The following is a 5,068-nucleotide window of genomic DNA, read 5'->3' on the forward strand; positions in this document are numbered from 1 at the left end:
TTGGTAGAGACGGGGTTTAGCCATGTTGGCCAGACTGGTCTCAAACTCCTGGCCTCAAGTGATCTACCTGCCTCAGCCTCCCAAAGTACTGAGATTACAGGCATGAGCCACCGCACCCAACTTTTTAAAATAAAGGTTCAAAGATACCTGACATGATTTCACAAAGCTTTTACCTTTCTCCCTTCCACATACAGGTCTAAGCAAGGCCAAATAGCTTCATTTTAAACTAGAGTCCAGAAGTTAGAGGAGCGGGGCCAGGCAAAGGAAGGCAGCTATGCTAACTGTAGGCTGAGTATATAATACCTTAAAACACATACAATTTACCAATTACCAGATCTGATCCCTCAATTCTAACACTTTTCCTTTCTATGTCCCAATAAAATTGCCACAAATAAATGAACACTCAAACCCTATTCGTGTCTCAACAAATAATTTGCCGTTGAGCAACTCTGAGAATTTAAAAAACAGCTGGCGCAGTGGCTCATGCCTGTAATCCCAGCACTGTAGGAGGCCAAGGTGGGCTGATCATGAGGTCAAGAGATGGCGACCATGCTGGCCAACATAGTGAAACCCCATCTCTACTAAAAATACAAAAATTAGCTGGGCGTGGTGGGACGTGCCTGTAGTTCTAGCTACTCAGGAGGCTGAGACAGGAGAATTGCTTGAACCTTGGAGGCAGACATTGCAGTGAGCCAAGATTGTGCCACTGCACTCCAGCCTGGTGACAGAACGAGAATTCGTCTCAAAAAACAAAAAAGCAAAAAACTGGCCAGGCAGGGTGGCTCATGACCGTAATCCCACCATTTTGGGAGGCCAAGGCGGGTGGATCACTTGAGGCCAAGAGTTTGAGACTAGTCTGGGCAACATGGCAAGACCCTGTCTCTACCCGGAAAAAAAATGGCAAAATAAATGAACTTTCTCTAGGCGCTGAGGTCTCCTGCTGAAAATCTACAAAACTTCAGAGTCCCTACTGAGGGCTTAGAGACTGACAGTAAGGACTCTTAGCTGTTAATGTGGATGTTAACTGGGCTAGACTCTTTTGTGTTTCTGTTTCCACATGGGAGCAGAGCCTATGAGAGAGGAGTCTACCAGTACAGTACTGCAAAGGTGAAGCACTAGCACAAAGGTGTTTAGGTCAAGTGTCACTCGCAAGTCTAAGCCAAACTAAAATTATTAAGTCTAGCAATCCATTCCTTCCTCCTTGTTCTAGATTCCATGTTTACAGGAGAAAAAATAGCGTATCACAATTTGTGAAACTTTTTCAGCTATACTGCCCGCCCCCTTCTCTTCTAAGACTCTGCTATTCCTCTATCAGAATGGCAAGAAGGATATGGATGGATATAGTATGACTAAGCCCTATAGATGATTCTGTTAGAGCTACTGCTTTTAAAGGGTTTAATAAAACCCTGTCTTTAGAAAACCTCTCCATGTAGCAACAGGGAGTAAACACTCATGTCCTCTCAGCTCATCTAAATGGGACTTCTAGAGAAATTATAAAATCCATTATAAAATCCTGGATTTTATAATGCCTCTCAGCAGGTAAAGAGAGGCAGCTGCATGGCCCTGTAACTGATAGCTCAACAAACACTGGGTTTTATCTGCTTTTACAATTTGCAAGGCTGTATAGTACAGTATTTCAGACAAGCAAAGAAGGAATTTCAGAATCCTTTTGTTTTTTTCAGACAGGGTCTCGCTCTGTTGTTCAGTCTGGAGCCCAGTGGTGCAATTTCAGCTCAGGGCATCTTCCACCAACCCCACCCCCTACTGAGGATGGCTCAAGGATAACAAACAATCCTCCCACCTCAGCTTCCCGAGTGGCTTGGATGCTGCCACCACGCCTGGCTAAATTTTGGTTTCTTGTTTTGTTTTTTTGTAGAGACAGAGTTTCCCAATGTTGCCCAGGTTGGTCTTGAACTCCTGGGCTCAAGCAATCTTCCCACTTCAGGTTCTCAAAGTGCTGGCATTACAGACATGAGCCAATGCACCTGACCTTGGAATTCTTTTATATCAAAGTTAACTTATTCATACATGATGAATGCAAGGCCTTATTAGGGACTAGCAAAATAAACCAAAGGATAGGAAAGAAAATCATACTGATTAATAAACATCAGACCTGTGTAACTGCCAAAAGCCTCACTTTTTCAGTTCTGTTATGCAACACAGACTCTTCGGATTTTATTTTAGTTTACCAGGCAGTAACAAAATCATCCGAGGACTTGCCCAAGATCATTCAAGATCATTCCAGAATCTAGTTCTGGAAAGGTGGCCATTCTTACTACTCACAAAGTAGAAAAAATGTGAATTAAGATTCCAGCAGCAACAAATGACTGGAGCACAAAACGTCAGCCACAGTTGGTGCTAAGCAGCTGGCTATCAGCTCCACTGGATGAAGCACTGTCCAACGGTCTGATCAGTGAAGCACCACCCGAAGAGACTGATGAACATATTTGATATAAGGGGACCCAAAGTTCCCTGAATCAAGACAGAAGAGCTGTGTCATGGTTTGCAAAGAAAGAGAAAGAGTAACTATTCTTACTCATGGAGAGAAAAAAAGGGGAGAAGGCCATCAATACTACCCTTAGAAACTGCTAAAAATGGGGGGAGGGAGGCGGAAGTATATATCCTATCATACTGATGTTTACTGAAGACTCCGCATCCCAAGTACTAAGCAAAATATTGTAGGGCCTTGCTACTCAGTGAGTGGTCTGCGGGTCAGAAGCTTCAGCCTCGTCTGGAAGCTGGTCAGGAACACAGTATCTCAGGACCCACGCCAGACCTACAGAATCAGAATCTCTAAGCGATTCGCGGGCACATCAAAGCGTGATGAGAGGCACGGCAGAATATCTCACTACATTCTCATGACAGCACCGTGAGACAAGTACTGTTACGATCTCCATTTCAAAGGAAAAATAAAAGGCTAGATAAGCCCCTTGCCAAAGGTCACAAAAGTCAGGAGCGGCGAGAATCACTGAAGTTCTCACCACAGCCAGGCCTGCGAGAGGTACTCGCAACCCCGGCCAAGAAGCGCTGAACAAGGCCTCGGTGCACGCCAGCCCTGTGCCGGCCGGCAGGGCAAGAGGCACAGGCCAAGGCCCAGGCCGGTCGTGAGCGCAGGAGGCGGCCGCCGCGACCTCTTGCCCGGCCGCCGCCACTCACCTGATCCTCTTGAAGGTAGGCGCCGCAACAACAAACCCGGGACTCCGTGAGTTGCGGCAACACGAACGCTCCTACAGCAACTCGTGCCTCACAGCCTCACTTCCGGCCAACTGTCCGCTACTTCCGCCTGCGGCGCGAGTGACGGGTGCGGCTGAGGCTCAAAAGACTCTGTCAGCGTTTTCCAAGGACATTTGCCGCTGGAGGACGTTGTTCAGGAGATTGGGGAAGTCTAGGACCTGCAGAGGGAAAACACCTTCCTGGATGCATCACTCTGAAAGTCATTCAGTAGCTTAGACCCAGCGCGGTGGCTCGCACCTGTAATCCCAGCACTTGGGAGGCCAAGGTGGGCGAATCAACTGAGGTCGGGATTTCGAGACTAGCCTGGCCAACACGGCGAAACTCTGTCTCTACTAAAAATACGAAGATTAGCCAGGCATGGTGGCGCACTCCTATAATCCAGTTCTTCAGGAGGTCGAGGCAGTAGAATCACTTAAACCCGGGAGGTGGAGGTTGCAGTGAGCCGAGATCGTGCCACTGCACTCCAGCCTGGGCAACAGAGCAAGACTCCATCTTCAGAAAAAAAAAAAAAGTAGCTTAGACACAGGTTCAAATCTGAGGATCACCACTCAGGGTTTTATGGCCTTGGGAAGTAACATAAATTCATTATATTATTATTATTAATTATTATTATTATTATTTTCATAGAGACAGGGGTGGCAGTGTTTTCCTATGTTTCCCAGGCTGGTTTCAAACTCCTGGGCTCATGCAATATTCCTGCCTCAGCCTCCTAAAGTGCTGGGATTACAGGTATGAGCCACTGTACCCAGCTCACATAAATTCTCTAAGCCTGTACAGTGAGAAAAACAATGCATGTATTTATTTATTTATTTTTTATTTATTTTGAGACAGAGTCTTGCTCCATTGCCCAGTTTGGAGTGCAATGGTGCAATCGTGGTTCACTGCAGCCTCAGCTTCCTGGGTTCAAGTGATTCTCCTGCCTCAGCCTCCTGAGTAGCTAAGACCACAGGCCTGCACCACCACACCTGGCTAATTTTAACAATGCATTGGCCAGGCGAGGTGGCTCATACCTGTAATTCCAGGTGTTCCAGACCAGCCTGGCCACTGTGGTGAAACCTCATCTCTACTAAAAATACCAAAAAAATTAGCTGGGCGTGTTGGCGGGCACCTGTAACCCCCAGCTACTCAGTAGGCTGAGGCAGGAGAATCACTTGAACACAGGAGGTGGAGGTTGCAGTGAGCTGAGATTGCACCACTGCACTTCAGCCCGGGTGACAGTGAGACTTCATCTTTAAAAAAAACCGCATTTATAATAGAGATGTATCTGTAAAGTGCTCTCAGGAAGAGAGCTAGTGACATGATGGATAGATGAGCCTGCTAAGAGAAATGGATGTTGAGCTGGAAGTTAGGGAGGCCAGAGCTATGGAGCATGAGCCAGGGCAATCCTCCACCTCCCTAAGAAGGAGGGCTAGGTAGCCGGGTGCAGTAGCTCACAACTGTAATCCCAGCACTTTGGGAGGCCAAGGCGGGCGGATCACCTGAGGTAGGGAATTCCAGACCAGCCTGACCAACATGGAGAAACCCCGTGTCTACTAAAAACACAAAATTAGCGGGGCATGGTGCCGCATGCCTGTAATCCCAGCTACTTGGGAGGCTGAGGCAGGAGAATTGCTTGAACCCGGGAGGCGGAGGTTGCGGTGAGCCAAGATCCTGCCATTGCACTCCAGTCTGGGCAACAAGAGCAAAACTCCATCTCAAAAACAAAAAAGGAGAGCTGGGTCCTACTGGGTACATATACTGACACAGCTGTCAGTATAGGCGTAGGTACCTAGACAAGAAAAAGACTCTACTCCAAAACCTAAAATGCAATAAAATAAATAAATGGGAAAAAAAA

At 47.0% G+C, this 5,068-nt stretch overlaps 2 protein-coding genes across 4 annotated transcripts in view; both read right to left on the reverse strand.

Annotated features, from left to right (window-relative positions):
• Window positions 1-3,273, reverse strand: part of UBOX5 (U-box domain containing 5) — a 47,699-nt gene extending 44,426 nt beyond the window's left edge. For all 3 annotated transcript variants that reach the window (XM_017504785.2, XM_017504784.2, XM_017504780.2), the window contains exon 1: window positions 3,157-3,273. The gene's annotated coding sequence lies outside the window, so the exon portion shown is untranslated. The remainder of the gene's footprint in view (window positions 1-3,156) is intronic.
• The window catches only part of FASTKD5 (FAST kinase domains 5), a 14,985-nt gene extending 11,708 nt beyond the window's left edge, over window positions 1-3,277 (reverse strand). The window contains exon 1 of the mRNA XM_017504778.1: window positions 3,157-3,277. The gene's annotated coding sequence lies outside the window, so the exon portion shown is untranslated. The remainder of the gene's footprint in view (window positions 1-3,156) is intronic.
• Window positions 3,278-5,068: the final 1,791 nt, after the last annotated feature.

The sequence above is a fragment of the Cebus imitator genome, unplaced genomic scaffold (genome assembly GCF_001604975.1).
Source record: "Cebus imitator isolate Cc_AM_T3 unplaced genomic scaffold, Cebus_imitator-1.0 Scaffold328, whole genome shotgun sequence".
In the NCBI taxonomy this organism is placed as follows: domain Eukaryota; kingdom Metazoa; phylum Chordata; class Mammalia; order Primates; family Cebidae; genus Cebus; species Cebus imitator.